The 16,693-nt window shown below is 41.0% G+C and overlaps 1 long non-coding RNA gene across 1 annotated transcript in view; it reads right to left on the bottom strand.

The window, feature by feature from the left end:
* Positions 1-16,300, bottom strand: part of LOC131485071 (uncharacterized) — a 99,412-nt gene extending 83,112 nt beyond the window's left edge. Inside the window, exon 1 of the long non-coding RNA XR_009248621.1 lies at positions 16,188-16,300. This is a non-coding gene — a long non-coding RNA (uncharacterized LOC131485071). The remainder of the gene's footprint in view (positions 1-16,187) is intronic.
* Positions 16,301-16,693: the final 393 nt, after the last annotated feature.

Raw genomic sequence — 16,693 nt, 5'->3', positions numbered from 1 at the left:
GAGGTGTCTGGACATATGATGGCAAGGAAATTAGAAAGGGGGAGAAATTATGCAGAAAGGAGGGGCACCTGGGTGGCTCAGTCAGTTGAGCCTCTGACTTTGGCTCAGGTCATGATCTTATGGCTCATGGGTTTGAGCCCCGTGTGGGGCTCTGTGCTGACAGCTCGGAGCCTGGAGCCTGCTTCAGATTCTGTGTCTCCCTCTCTCTCTGCCCCTCCCCCACTCATGTGCATGCAAGCTCTCTCTCTCTCTCTCAAAAATAAATAAACATATAAACATTAAAAAAAGGAAAGAAAAACACCTTTCCTAAGGTTGACCTGGTGAGAACTCATCACTCTCCCTAATGCTTCTGTAAGTCCCACTGAACCAGCTAAGAGTCAGCTTTAGGACTCGACCACCCTACCTTCAGTGAGTGCCCTTGACCGGGGAGCCCTGACCAGAGAATGCAGCTGGTCCTTTTAGCTTTGGTCTATAATTGAGGAAAGGACAACTTCTTTGACTAGTGGGGGACACTAGCCAGCTGTGGGCAATGATAGGTTTTCTCCTTCCCTCCCTCATCTGGTTAGATGTCTCCAGGTCACATGCCAGATGCTGCCACATGCATCCTTGAGTTTATCTCCTTTTACAAATATTGTCTCCACCACTGACCATTTCACATCCAGAACATGCGCTCTATGGGTCTTAAAGATGTCAGCAATCCCTTCTAAAATAAAATATCCCTGGGTGTGCTTATACTTTATTATTTTTTGTTAACTTCTTAGTTATCAGTTAAAATCAATAGAAATTAGTTGACAGTCATTGAGAGCAAGAAGGTGATTATTTCAAGGAGCTTGTAATATGATGATGCCAAAATGTTTTGTTCTCAAGAATGACAGTGATGAGGACTTTGTAGACATGCAGAAAGAACAGAAAATAAAGAAAAGTGAAAAAATAGAACCAGCCAAGATAAATACTGAGGGCAATTATGTGATAAATTGCTTTATGTAGAACAGTAATGTTGTAAGAGGCCCCAGAATTTGTAAATGGGGGTAATTTAAGGTTTGGATTTGTAAAAAGTTGCTTAGTAATAAGATTTGATATTTAGATGCATTTTCTACAGCTTTTTCATTGTACAATCATGTATATGATATATATATAGTAGACATTCAATATATTTTTGGTTAAATGTATTTAATTTGCTTATATGTAGCAGAGGATAAAATGTGGAGGAATTCCTGAAGGAACTAAATTAAAAAAACATTTTAAAATGTTTATTTATTTTTGAGAGAGAGAGAGAGAGAGAGAGAGAGCAGGGGAGAGGCAGAGAGATGGAGACACAGAATCAGAAGCAGGCTCCAGGCACTGAGCTGTCAGAGCAGATCCCGACGCAGGGCTCAAACTCACAAAATGCAAGTTCATGACCTGAGCTGAAATTGGACGCTTAACTGACTGAGCCACCCAGGCGCCTTGGAGGAACTAAATTTTAAACCAATCTTTCAAAGAATCAGGAATTAGAGAGGATTGGGATTTATTTTATTTTTTTTTAAGTTTATTTATTTTGAGAGAGGGAGAGCAAGTGAGAGCGAGGGAGGGGCAGAAAGAGAAGAGAGGGAGGGAATCCCAAGCAGGCTCCCAGTGTTGTCAGCAGGAGCCTGATGGGGGGCTTGAACCCACAAACTGTGAGATCATGACCTGAGCCAAAATTAAGATCCGGATACCTAACCAACTGAGCTGCCAGCTGCCCCTGAGGACTGGCATTTATTGAGGATGGTCTAAATCCCCAGAGGGTGAAGTCACACACAGGAGGCCATAGGCTGCTTATCTAAGGCAGAGTGTCCTGTGAGAGGAGGCTGAGACATGGAGTTCAAGCCAAAGGAAGGGAGCAGCTCATGGACCAACCTGCAGCGGGAGCCTTGGGAGACAGATCTGGAGGGTGCCCAGTAAGCTCAGGAGAAGGATGACTGAGTATATAGAATGTGAGGGAAGGGCTGGAGAGGCAGCTAGGTCAATGCTAACATGGAGGTAGCAGACTGGAGGGAAGTAAAATGTCTGGTTGTTCTCAGATCACACATGGGTGAATCTGAAAAAACAGGCAGAAACAATGTCTCCACCTGTCTCTGGGGTTGGAGTCAGGGGTCTGCTCTAGGTTCCCCTGATGCTCTTCTCATCAAGGCAACTTCTCAGAAAAAGATGATGCGACTCAGGGGGAGTCTTAGCCTTTGGCTAAGGCTGAGAATTGGTCAAGTGGCTCTTTCAGATAGATGATGTTAACCCCTCACCTATGAAGGGGCTCAGGCTCCCTTCTGTGCACCTCTATTGAGATGAACCACCAGCAAAGCCATCATGTTCAGGGAGCCAAAAGTCTCTGTCTGATAGTAAAACAATTGCAAATGAATCAAATTGGCTGGTACCTTGGCTCCATTTTTGGAGGAGTCCATAAGAATCATTTCTTGAAAAAAAAGAAAAGATTGGTAAGTAGAAAAAAAAAAAGAATCATTTCTTGAAAATTGGAACAAAGAGCTAAAATCTCAAAGTGGCTCTTCAAACAAGGGGCAAAGTGTTTTAAGTATTCAGTGTCAAAAGTCTCCCTCCCCCAAATTATTTTAGAGGCTGTCTTTCTCTGAGAATAGAGAAGCAAAGAACGGAAACTCATTTTAATCTGATTTGCTCTCAGTTCAGAGGGACAGGGCCACAGTTGGTAGTTGAAGGGGGGGAAAAATAGAGCCCCAGATGCTTCTTTGGAGCCAGGAAAGCTTCCATTTTCTTCTCATCTTTATAGAGCACACCCTCAGGAAAGTGATTGAAGCCTGGGAAATTATGAGCATCAGATTAACTGACTCAGAAAACCAGTGGACAGCTGCAATTTTCTGCCATGAGTTTTTTGTTTTTGTTTTTGTTTTTTCTTTTTTAATTTAAGGGATAGGAAACCTTTTACACATTGGATTTTCCAAATTGCTTCCAAGAGTATATTATGCTAATAGATAGTAGCTTACAAAATAAAAAGACCTTCGGCTTTCTATTCTGAATTTCAGGCATGGGGGTGGCATCACCACTGTTCTATCATACTTATTCACTCTGATGAAAGAAAAGAAGATTGAACATTAAAAGCTGAAGGTCATCCATACAGTTGTCCCAATAGCAATCTGTGTACCTTTAACCCTGTGGAGGAAAAGTAATTACCCTTTGGCTTCTGGTGACCTCAACTAACCTTTGTTGAAGGGCCAGAGAAAATAAAGGCTGACCATCAGCCTGCCCTGGCTGCCCTGGGCTTACCCTGCTGTGTGAATGAAGAGCAACCCAACAAAAGGATGAGAGGTTGTTGCCATGGAAATAGCCCTGGACGAAGGAGCAAAAATCAGAAATTTATCACAATTAATTGTTTTATTAAGAACCTCCCATCTTTTGGATTATTCCCTGGGGAGGAGGGAAGATGCACTCTCATTTAGATCTTGGGGGAGAAAAATTCTGTTGAAATAAATGAGGCAGCCCATACAGTAAAGCCATCTAAGTGGTGGCTAGGACTAGACAGCTTTTCGAGAGATGAAAGGATCTATATCTCCACATAATCTATAAAGATGCAAATGCAGACAACAAGGATGAGGGCCTAGGAAGCTCATGCTACCAGGAAAATTGGCTGGAGTGAGGGTTTGGGCATCTGTCTTTTAATATTTTCAGTAGACTATTGCCTTGTCGAGGTCTGCAAAGGACAGGTACCAACATTTAATAGTGTATCAGTGAGCAGAAAGGCAATGTCACATTTTGTTGTCCTTATTTAAACTTTCTGTTAAATAGAAGCCACCCTCTATGTGCTTTTAAGGTGAGCTCATTTAGATTAGAGAATAGAAATTTGCCACCCAATTATGTGCAGATTAAACTAGACTAACCCAAGACGCTCTGGCTGCTGTGGACTAATTGAAGGAAAAAGAAATAAAGGGAGTGAGAAATGTCTCTTTTATGGAGAACCTACAAGTTATCTCTTAGGCATAGCAGATTTATTTAGAAATAATAACATTTTATTTTTAACATTAGAAGTTTTCCTTTTTACCTTAATGCAAGGGTGAAATTAGATTTTAGAAAATAAAAATGTGGAATTTTCATTTACTTTTTTATTATGTGGATTAAGGAGTTGCTAAGTAAATGAGAACTCGATATCACCTCATCTTTCTTTTTCCTTTTTTGGTGGATGCTGGAATAGTGATGTGAAACATTCATTTGCTGTATTTCCTAAACAGTGAGTTATTTACATTAATCAGTTTTTAAAATAATTTGAGGTACTAAAACAAAGCAGGTGGTTAAGCTCAGATATTGATTTTCTCTTTAATGAGTATTTCATCAGTGAAATTGTAACCACCAATGAAAGAGAATAAACCATAGCAGGTGTTCACTGAAGACCCTGTTTACAATGAGATTTGCTTTTCTGTCACGGCAGAAGATGCCAACCTGAGTTTCATTGATACATTTTTACCTCCAGATGTTTTAGGATATTAATCTCCTATTGGGCAGAGGGGTTATTTGGCTTTTATTAGAAACTGGAAAGTTATGTTTAATAGACACAAACTTCTAAAACAAAAAGACCATCTTGGTGCTGTGTTAACTGACAATGAAATCCAGTTCTTGGGCTTCTTGTTTACAGACCTCCTACCTGCAGTTAGTTTTTCATTCATTTTGTGCGTTGCTCCTATTGTTAGCACCAGGATTTTCTGCTTCCTAACACACCAGGTACCTCTGGTCATAAGACCCATCTCAAACAATGTAATAGACATGGCTAGACTCATTAAACACTCTCTGTGGCCTTTTGCAGGCTTTTAATCTTTTTCTCTGCTATAGATAACAGTTTTTCCTAAGTGGCAGCAAACATCCCTGAAAATAAACGTGCAACAAAGTCCTGCTTGTACTTACCTTGGAGTTCAGCAGCACCTTGCTTGTCATGGTGCTTGTTCATGTCCATGTGCTTCGGTGTTGGGGTGAGTTCAGACCCGCTTGTAGGTGCTAAGAGCATTCCTCCTGGTTTTGTGGTACGTGCCACGCTGTGCTTGGTCTTCACAGCCCTCACTGTATTTGGATCACATCCAGGTTTTCTGTTTTTATTAACCCTCAGCTGGACAGCTTGAGTGAAGCAGCATAACAAAAAGTGAAGATGGGAAAGGGTTTCTGTTGTTTTACCTGTTTGGGCCAATAGAAGATTGAGAGAGAGGGAGAGAGAGAGAGAGAGAGAGAGAGAGAGAGAGAGTGAGAGTGAAGGCCTGAAGCCAAATGTAAAAACTGAGGCTCATGTGTCCTATGTGGAGGCAGCAAATATCTCCTTGGTCTCTCCCATTCAAGATGATTATGCGTGGTTTCTGCTGATTTGGGTAATCAGTTTGGTATTACAATTACCAAAAGATATTTCACTACATATAGTTTACTTGGGGAGTGCATTTTTATTGTTCTCATTTTGTTTAAAGGAAAGATACCATGGGCATTTATTTACTTTGAGCTTTCCAAAATTATTTTACAAGGAAAAGGATAGACAAAATCTCTCAATGAATAGATATTTTAATGAAGACATGAGAACACGTACTGACTTAAAACTAACAGTGCTTCAACTCAGCTGCTCCTTAATAACACCCATAAAAATGGTATGAAAGTAGGAAGAGTCATTTAAAAGAGGACGACTGAGAATAGTTTGTTATATTTTTCTAATTTTCTACTCTTCGAATCCTTCATTTTATGTATGCATACTCAGATGCAATATAAATGTACAAACTGTGCATTGTATATGAGGAACTAAATACAATATGCCGGAACCAAAAAAATAAGTATGTAATAAATTAAAGAAAAAGTTAGGTAAATATATATGTGGAAAAATGCTACAAATTGCCATCCAGTACACTTCGAATATGTGAATTTGAAAAACAATATGGAATTTTGTTAGCAGAGTTTAAGATAATTTTTATAGGGCTACAATACATATTTTAAAAACCACATGGAATTTTGTCAACAGAGTTTAGCATACTTTGAATAAGGTAAACATACATATTTTAAAATAACATGGCATTTTGTCACAAGAGTTTATAATAATGTTAGCTTGAATGGATACTTTCAACGAAGGGGGAAAAAGCTACTTAAATAGCTTATGGGTGTTAACACTACCAGCTCCAAATTAAGCACACATTAATGGCATGGCATTATTCTGCCATACTCAGTATTTAAAATATCTTTCCATGTATTATGATTCAGTGTAGTGGATCGTATATAGAATACAGGATATTTATGGGGTACACCTAACTGTATATGAGTTAAAGGATGCAAAAACATTATAAAAAATTATTTGGCATCAGTTTTCCTGGTAAATGGACACAATTCAGTCTTCTTCAACAGACTGATGGAAATACGATGCTCTCAAACTTCCTGTGGTTTCGAGCACAATGCCAAAAGAAGGTAAGTTAAAAGAAAATTAGGTCTATCTAAAGACATATCAAAAACAAAGGTATTGCAAAGAAATGGTCACATATGCCTATCACAAAGTCTTGCACGGTTCCTTCTGAGTTTGAAGCAGGAGTAGGAATTTTATAAAACATTCCATTTGAAAATGTATATCATGTCATTCTAAAGCAAATGATTAACCCGGTTTAAAGTCACAACCACCAGAAATCAATATACAATAGTAGCATGTATCCAGCCGCAAAGTAGCTGGGTTTGGTGCTGTTTGCACCTTCACACCACAAGCACATAACTACAGTTAGCATCTAAGCTTCGAGCAAGAGTAGCGGCTACCCTAAAAGTTACCTGCAGGATTAAATACCTTTAAACGCTGCCGCGCCCTGGATTTCCAGTTAACCAAACTCTATTTCCAGCAGAAAGTCCTGAGGTACTGAGTAGTTCTCGTCTGTAAGCCCTTCCTGCAGGTCTTCTCGGGAAGCGGTGCTGGAACGTTTATGTTTTTAATCCTGTTTGATAATTGGACTCTCTGTCAACTAGTGCTAGTTGACTCATTACTAGCCTTGCTTAGGGTTGAGATGGCTGGAAGGTTGAAGGACTGCAGGCCATGCATCATTCTCCCCTTCTCAGTATACCTTAGCGTGAGCATGGCATCATGACTCTGAGGAGAGAAGGAGGAGAGCTGAGCCATCATATAGTCCTCAAATTGCAGGCTTTCCCTATGTCCTGCGGTGCTGGAGAAGGGATTATTGCTGCAGGAAAAAAAAATCTGGCCACACTGTAGAAATAATCACCGCAGTTCAGCTCGCCCCCCACCTCCCTCTGTGCACTCTCTCTTTCTCTGTCTCTCCCTCTCTCTTTCTCGCTCTCTGTGCGAGGCCCCAGCTGATTCAGGCTGCATCCATCCATACATAAATCATTCCCCTTATTCTATTGGTTACATGGTACATGGCAAGTATTGATTTTTTCCGTTGCCTCATTGCTGGAGAACACTTGGTTTTTGTGAGACAGAAAACACACACACACACACACACACACACACACACACACAGACCACAAAACAAAACCTAAACCAACCAACCAAACAAACAAAAAATCCTCACCAGAGTTTGGTCTGGACAAAAAATAATGAAGCAGATTTATATCATGCTAATGAGAAGCATGTTCTAAGAAAAACATACTTTGGGGTGGTCTTTTACTGTTTGTTTGCATGTGCTCATGGTATATACCCTGATTCAAAATAAGAAAGAATTGTTCCCAGTCATCAAGACCTCTGGGTTCAGAAAGTAGGAACCACACACACAGAGTCTCCCTCTGTAATCATGCAGGGCAAGGCGATACCTAATTGATTGCTAACTCCAGGAAAAAAATAAAGTTTAGTTAAGACACCACTCACTCAAAGAACAAGAATAAGAAGGCAAAAATAATGCCTCATGGCCAGATGACATGCACAGGAAAAGAGATGTTTATCTAGATTTATTTTGCGCGATGATAAAATGCGCAAGTGTGACTTGTTTGTATCAAGTATCAACATAGAATGTGCCTCAGCTGTCAAAATATTGTGTCTTTTAATACTCAGAGGCAGGACAGAGCAAAAAAAGTGAATACATCATAGTGTAGGATTCTGACATTTGAGTATCAGAGATAGAGTGTTCTTCAGAAGCCAACTTAAAACACACAGGAATCTTAATATATGACTTGTCACAAAGACCAATTTGTTTTAAAGTGGGAGTGGCTCTTGGACTCTATCCAAAGGAACGTTATATTCCTGAAATGTCAAAATGACTTCTTTATGAAGTAATGCTATCTAAAGAATTGGTCCAATATACAAGGAGATTGTTAAAATGAGGAAATCGTTATAAGAAGGTTATAGTGCGACTGTATGGCTTGAAAAGACTGTAAAAAGCCCATTTTAAGTTTTATGAACTTATGCAACAATTATCAGTCTAACAAAGGGTGAAGTTTAGGAACAAAAATAAGTCAGGATGTGACGGCAAGTGACAGGATATTTTTCTTTTAGCTTTTACTTAGAGCCATCACATAAGAAATTTATCATACACAAATTGTAAATGAGCAGTGTAAAGGCTTCTTTAGCCTACTTTATGGCTAAAAAGAGTTCTTTTCTACTCCAAACACTCTGTGTATGAACAGAGTCTACAAAGTTAAAGAACTCTCTTCATTTGCCTCACACAATCTGTGCTGGGGAGTTCTTTTTGTCCATTTCTTTTCTTTTTCTCTTTTTTTTTCTTTTTGTCCTTTTCATCTATCAGTTTACTGTGTGGTCCTTGGCCCTTGGTTCATGTCTGTGACAGGGTGCCCAACGAAGATTCTGTGGAACAGAGCTCTAAGGAGCACGTCCGTGTGGAGCTGGGGCCAGCCTATCTGGGTGATTCCCCTTTCGGTGCACACAATTTATATTTCTGCTTCTTCTCACTGTTAAGTTCTTTTTACTGAAATACTCTGAACATCTCTGTTTGCATCTAAATTGTCCTTTCAAGGGAAACTCTGCAACTTAAGGTGTAGGAGGAGGCCTGCATGGAATTTTGCCCAAATAAATGTTTTGCTGCTTTGTTTCATTTTGTTTGTGTGGCTGGTAGAGTTTGGGGCTGCAATCCAATTTCATATCCATGTATGGGGATGGTAAGCTTGCCTATCTATCTACCTACAGGGTGAAGAAGTCCATAAAGGACTTTGTACATTTTAGGTTTAAAAAGAAAACAGAGAAGAAAACAACAACAGAAGCTTTAGGAAACCCTTTGAACATGACCTCTTCTTTTCTCTGCCTCATCCTTTCCTGCTTCAACAATTTGAGCAAATGTTTACGGACCACTTACTCTGGACTGGTGATTTACTGGGGCGAGGGAAAGTTGCAAAGCTGAATGCCTGTGCCAGCTCCCAGCTCAGGGAACCCGCTGAGCAAACACACAAGTGTCCACCCTGCTCCCCAGGCAGGGGCGGGTCACTCGGGCAGTGAGGCTTCTGCTCTCTCACTGCTTTCTGTTCTCTATAGGCCTGTTTCTCTAGAAAAGTCATATAGTTACATTAAATAATGAACACCCAGAGCAGTCTTTGTTTTAATGTCTGCTCTTCATTAAACTCTAGCAAGATTTTAAGTGACCAGCATAAAGCTTTGCCCATACACAGTAGGCAATTTATTAGTAGTATTTTAAAACAATGTGGGTCCAAAAGGCGAGAGAGTGATAATCAAAGCTAACAATTTATTGTGCAGTTAGGGTACTAATGCATTAGATTGTATAATTTTCACAATAATCCTGCTCTTAAATAACCTTATTTTATGCCCATTTTATTTCTTTTAGTGTTTGTTTATTTTTGAGAGAGAGAAGGAGAGAGAGAGCGTGAGCGAGCAAGCAAGTGGGGGAGGGGCAGAGAGTGAGGGAGACACACAATCTGAAGCAGGCTCCAGGCTCTGAGCTGTCAGCACAGAGCCCGATGCCAGGCTCGAAGTCAGGAGATGTGAGATCATAACCTGAGCTGAAGTCAGACATTCAACCAACTAAGCCACCCAGGGACCCCATATACCCATGTTAAAGATAAGGAAATTGAGGCAGAGAGAGGTCAAATAACTTGCCCAAGATTGCTCAGCTCATAAATGGAGGAATCAAGTTTCAGACTCCTGCTGCTCTTAACTGTTACTCACTGTGGAGGAGCAATGGCAGCTGGCAGAGGCACTTAAATTCTGGCTGAGAGTCTTGAGAGGGTGTCACCAAGGGAATGGCTTCTGTGCTGGCCTTGAGGCATGGTGTATCCCATAAATTTTGTACCCTATAGATATACTTTGATTCGCTATGAAAAAACAACAAAAAGGAAATCTGTTTTATTTTTTTTTATTTATTTTTTTTTTTTTTACCTAATGTTGTTACTTTATTTTATCTTTCAGAGACTGTTTTGAAGGGGCCATGCTTTATTTAATTGAATTAAATTCTTTTTTTTTTTTTTTTTTTTTTTTTAGCTCAAAATATGTTTGTTTTTCTTTTTTTTTTTTTTTTTAATTTATTTATTTTTTTTTAATATATGAAATTTACTGTCAAATTGGTTTCCATACAACACCCAGTGCTCATCCCAAAAGGTGCCCTCCTCAATACCCATCACCCACCCTGCCCTCCCTCCCACCCCCCATCAACCCTCAGTTTGTTCTCAGTTTTTAACAGTCTCTTATGCTTTGGCTCTCTCCCACTCTAACCTCTTTTTTTTTTTTTTTTCCCTTCCCCTCCCCCATGGGTTTCTGTTACGTTTCTCAGGATCCACATAAGAGTGAAACCATATGGTATCTGTCTTTCTCTGTATGGCTTATTTCACTTAGCATCACACTCTCCAGTTCCATCCACGTTGCTACAAAAGGCCATATTTCATTTTTTCTCATTGCCACGTAATATTCCATTGTGTATATAAACCACAATTTCTTTATCCATTCATCAGTTGATGGACATTTAGGCTCTTTCCATAATTTGGCTATTGTTGAGAGTGCTGCTATAAACATTGGGGTACAAGTGCCCCTATGCATCAGTACTCCTGTATCCCTTGGATAAATTCCTAGCAGTGCTATTGCTGGGTCATAGGGTAGGTCTATTTTTAATTTTCTGAGGAACCTCCACACTGCTTTCCAGAGCGGCTGCACCAATTTGCATTCCCACCAACAGTGCAAGAGGGTTCCCATTTCTCCACATCCTCTCCAGCATCTATAGTCTCCTGATTTCTTCATTTTGGCCACTCTGACTGGCGTGAGGTGGTATCTGAGTGTGGTTTTGATTTGTATTTCCCTGATGAGGAGCGACGTTGAACATCTTTTCATGTGCCTGTTGGCCATCCGGATGTCTTCTTTAGAGAAGTGTCTATTCATGTTTTCTGCCCATTTCTTCACTGGGTTATTTGTTTTTCGGGTGTGGAGTTTGATGAGCTCTTTATAGATTTTGGATACTAGCCCTTTGTCCGATGTGTCATTTGCAAATATCTTTTCCCATTCCGTTGGTTGCCTTTTAGTTTTGTTGGTTGTTTCCTTTGCTGTGCAGAAGCTTTTTATCTTCATAAGGTCCCAGTAATTCACTTTTGCTTTTAATTCCCTTGCCTTTGGGGATGTGCCGAGTAAGAGATTGCTACGGCTGAGGTCAGAGAGGTCTTTTCCTGCTTTCTCCTCTAAGGTTTTGATGGTTTCCTGTCTCACATTCAGGTCCTTTATCCATTTTGAGTTTATTTTTGTGAATGGTGTGAGAAAGTGGTCTAGTTTCAACCTTCTGCATGTTGCTGTCCAGTTCTCCCAGCACCATTTGTTAAAGAGACTGTCTTTTTTCCATTGGATGTTCTTTCCTGCTTTGTCAAAAATGAGTTGGCCATACGTTTGTGGGTCTAGTTCTGGGGTTTCTATTCGATTCCATTGGTCTATGTGTCTGTTTTTATGCCAATACCATGCTGTCTTGATGATTACAGCTTTGTAGTAGAGGCTAAAGTCTGGGATTGTGATGCCTCCTGCTTTGGTCTTCTTCTTCAAAATTACTTTGGCTATTCGGGGCCTTTTGTGGTTCCATATGAATTTTAGGATGGCTTGTTCTAGTTTCAAGAAGAATGCTGGTGCAATTTTGATTGGGATTGCATTGAATGTGTAGATAGCTTTGGGTAGTATTGACATTTTGACAATATTTATTCTTCCAATCCATGAGCAGGGAATGTCTTTCCATTTCTTTATATCTTCTTCAATTACCTGCATAAGCTTTCTATAGTTTTCAGCATACAGATCTTTTACATCTTTGGTTAGATTTATTCCTAGGTATTTTATGCTTCTTGGTGCAATTGTGAATGGGATTAGTTTCTTTATTTGTCTTTCTGTGGCTTCATTGTTAGTGTATAAGAATGCAACTGATTTCTGTACATTGATTTTGTATCCTGCAACTTTGCTGAATTCATGTATCAGTTCTAGCAGACTTTTGGTGGAGTCTATCGGATTTTCCATGTATAATATCATGTCATCTGCAAAAAGCGAAAGCTTGACTTCATCTTTGCCAATTTGGATGCCTTTGATTTCCTTTTGTTGTCTGATTGCTGATGCTAGAACTTCCAGCACTATATTAAACAACAGCGGTGAGAGTGGGCATCCCTGTCGTGTTCCTGATCTCAGGGAAAAAGCTCTCAGTTTTTCCCCATTGAGGATGATGTTAGCTGTGGGCTTTTCATAAATGGCTTTTATGATCTTTAAGTATGTTCCTTCTATCCCGACTTTCTCAAGGGTTTTTATTAAGAAAGGGTGCTGGATTTTGTCAAAGGCCTTTTCTGCATCGATTGACAGGATCATATGGTTCTTCTCTTTTTTTTTGTTAATGTGATGTATCACGTTGATCGATTTGCGAATGTTGAACCAGCCCTGCATCCCAGGAATGAATCCCACTTGATCATGGTGAATAATCCTTTTTATATGCTGTTGAATTCGATTTGCTAGTATCTTATTGAGAATTTTTGCATCCATATTCATCAGGGATATTGGCCTGTAGTTCTCTTTTTTTACTGGGTCTCTGTCTGGTTTAGGAATCAAAGTAATACTGGCTTCATAGAATGAGTCTGGAAGTTTTCCTTCCCTTTCTATTTCTTGGAATAGCTTGAGAAGGATAGGTATTATCTCTGCTTTAAACGTCTGGTAGAACTCCCCTGGGAAGCCATCTGGTCCTGGACTCTTATTTGTTGGGAGATTTTTGATAACCGATTCAATTTCTTCGCTGGTTATGGGTCTGTTCAAGCTTTCTATTTCCTCCTGATTGAGTTTTGGAAGAGTGTGGGTGTTTAGGAATTTGTCCATTTCTTCAAGGTTGTCCAATTTGTTGGCATATAATTTTTCATAGTATTCCCTGATAATTGTTTGTATCTCTGAGGGATTGGTTGTAATCATTCCATTTTCATTCATGATTTTATCTATTTGGGTCATCTCCCTTTTCTTTTTGAGAAGCCTGGCTAGAGGTTTGTCAATTTTGTTTATTTTTTCAAAAAACCAACTCTTGGTTTCGTTGATCTGCTCTACAGTTTTTTTAGATTCTATATTGTTTATTTCTGCTCTGATCTTTATGATTTCTCTTCTTCTGCTGGGTTTAGGCTGCCTTTGCTGTTCTGCTTCTATTTCCTTTAGGTGTGCTGTTAGATTTTGTATTTGGGATTTTTCTTGTTTCTTGAGATAGGCCTGGATTGCAATGTATTTTCCTCTCAGGTCTGCCTTCGCTGCATCCCAAAGCGTTTGGATTGTTGTATTTTCATTTTCGTTTGTTTCCATATATTTTTTAATTTCTTCTCTAATTGCCTGGTTGACCCACTCATTCGTTAGTAGGATGTTCTTTAACCTCCATGCTTTTGGAGGTTTTCCAGACTTTTTCCTGTGGTTGATTTCAAGCTTCATAGCATTGTGGTCTGAAAGTATGCATGGTATAATTTCAATTCTTGTAAACTTATGAAGGGCTGTTTTGTGACCCAGTATATGATCTATCTTGGAGAATGTTCCATGTGCACTCGAGAAGAAAGTATATTCTGTTGCTTTGGGATGCAGAGTTCTAAATATATCTGTCAAGTCCATCTGATCCAATGTATCATTCAGGGCCCTTGTTTCTTTATTGACTGTGTGTCTAGATGATCTATCCATTTCTGTAAGTGGGGTGTTAAAGTCCCCTGCAATGACCACATTCTTATCAATAAGGTTGCTTATGTTTATGAGTAACTGTTTTATATATCTGGGGGCTCCGGTATTTGGCGCATAGACATTTATAATTGTTAGCTCTTCCTGATGGATAGACCCTGTAATTATTATATAATGCCCTTCTTCATCTCTTGTTACAGCCTTTAATTTAAAGTCTAGTTTGTCTGATATAAGTATGGCTACTCCAGCTTTCTTTTGGCTTCCAGTAGCATGATAAATAGTTCTCCATCCCCTCACTCTCAATCTAAAGGTGTCCTCAGATCTCAAATGAGTCTCTTGTAGACAGCAAATAGATGGGTCTTGTTTTTTTATCCATTCTGATACCCTATGTCTTTTGGTTGGTGCATTTAATCCATTTACATTCAGTGTTATTATAGAAAGATACGGGTTTAGAGTCATTGTGATGTCTGTATGTTTTATGCTTGTAGTGATGTCTCTGGTACTTTGTCTCACAGGATCCCCCTTAGGATCTCTTGTAGGGCTGGTTTCGTGGTGACAAATTCCTTCAGTTTTTGTTTGTTTGGGAAGACCTTTATCTCTCCTTCTATTCTAAATGACAGACTTGCTGGATAAAGGATTCTCGGCTGCATATTTTTTCTGTTTAGCACACTGAAGATATCGTGCCAAGCCTTTCTGGCCTGCCAAGTTTCAAAGGAGAGATCAGTCACGAGTCTTATAGGTCTCCCTTTATATGTGAGGGCACGTTTATCCCTTGCTGCTTTCAGAATTTTCTCTTTATCCTTGTATTTTGCCAGTTTCACTATGATATGTCGTGCAGAAGATCGATTCAAGTTACGTCTGAAGGGAGTTCTCTGTGCCTCTTGGATTTCAATGCCTTTTTCCTTCCCCAGTTCAGGGAAGTTCTCAGCTATAATTTCTTCAAGTACCCCTTCAGCACCTTTCCCTCTCTCTTCCTCCTCTGGGATACCAATTATGCGTATATTATTTCTTTTTAGTGTATCACTTAGTTCTCTAATTTTCCCCTCATACTCCTGGATTTTTTTATCTCTCTTTCTTTCAGCTTCCTCCTTCTCCATAACTTTATCTTCTAGTTCACCTATTCTCTCCTCTGCCTCTTCAATCCGAGCCGTCGTGGTTTCCATTTTGTTTTGCATTTCGTTTAAAGCGTTTTTCAGCTCCTCGTGACTGTGCCTTAGTCCCTTGATCTCTGTAGCAAGAGATTCTCTGCTGTCCTGTATACTGTTTTCAAGCCCAGCGATTAATTTTATGACTATTATTCTAAATTCACTTTCTGTTATATTATTTAAATCCTTTTTGATCAGTTCATTAGCTGTTGTTATTTCCTGGAGATTCTTCTGAGGGGAATTCTTCCGTTTGGTCATTTTGGATAGTCCCTGGAGCGGTGAGGACCTGCAGGGCACTTCCCCCGTGCTGTGGTGTATAACTAGAGTTGGTGGGCGGGGCCGCAGTCCGACCTGATGTCTGCCCCCAGCCCACCGCTGGGGCCACAGTCAGACTGGTGTGTGCCTTCTCTTCCCCTCTCCTAGGGGCGGGATTCACTGTGGGGTGGTGTGGCCCGTCTGGTCTACTTGCACACTGCCAGGCTTGTGGTGCTGGGGAGCTGGCGTATTAGCTGGGGTGGTTAGGCAAGGTGCACGGGGGCGGGAGGGGCAGGCTTAGCTCGCTTCTCCTTAGGTGATCCACTTCAGGAGGCGCCCTGTGGCAGTGGGAGGGAGTCAGATCCACTGCCGGAGGTTTGGCTCCGCAGAAGCACAGAGTTGGGTGTTTGCGCGGAGCGAGCAAGTTCTCTGGCGGGAACTGGTTCTCTTTGGGATTTTGGCTGGGGGATGGGCGGGGGAGATGGTGCTGGCGAGCGCCTTTGTTCCCCGCCAAGCTGAGCTCTGCCGTCCGGGGGCTCAGCAGCTCTCCCTCCCTTTGTCCTCCAGCCTTCCCGCTTTCTGAGCAGAGCTGTTAACTTATGACCTCCCAGACGCTAAGTCGAGCTTGCTGTCGGAACACAGTCCGTCCGGCCCCTCCGCTTTTGCCAGCCCGACTCGGGGGCTCTGCTTGGCCGGCGAGCCGCCCCTCCGCCCCGGCTCCCTCCCGCCAGTCCGTGGAGCGCGCACCGCCTCGCCGCCCTTCCTACCCTCTTCCGTGGGCCTCTCGTCTGCGCTTGGCTCCGGAGACTCCGTTCTGCTAATCCTCTGGCGGTTTTCTGGGTTATTTAGGCAGGTATAGGTGGAATCTAAGTGATCAGCAGGACGCGCGGTGAGCCCAGCGTCCTCCTACGCCGCCATCTTCCGGAACTCCGGAAATCTGTTTTAAATCTGTTAGTGGAGATTGCTATTACAAGGAATTTTGGGGAGGGGAGGGGACCTTTGGGGAAAGAAAATATTTACCTGTCCTGACAGGTCTGGAGTTGTGAATAAAGTTTACCTAAGGTGAGGCTTGCCCATGGAAGTGACAGTGACAGGGCCCAGCAAAGGCAAATCCCAGGCAGAATCCAAACATGGCTTCCCAGGAACAGTGACTTTCCAGAACAACTGTCAAGTATGCTCAGTTGAATTCATAGGTTTTTAAGAGAACCAGGACATGACTCATTTCTTTTCTACTCGAGCACTAACAGGTGAGACTATAAAAATAGTGAGTAGA

The sequence above is a fragment of the Neofelis nebulosa genome, chromosome 9, assembly GCF_028018385.1.
Source record: "Neofelis nebulosa isolate mNeoNeb1 chromosome 9, mNeoNeb1.pri, whole genome shotgun sequence".
NCBI lineage: Eukaryota > Metazoa > Chordata > Mammalia > Carnivora > Felidae > Neofelis > Neofelis nebulosa.
The sequence above is the reverse complement of the archived record's forward strand: the minus strand, read 5'-3'. Positions and strand labels throughout refer to the sequence as shown.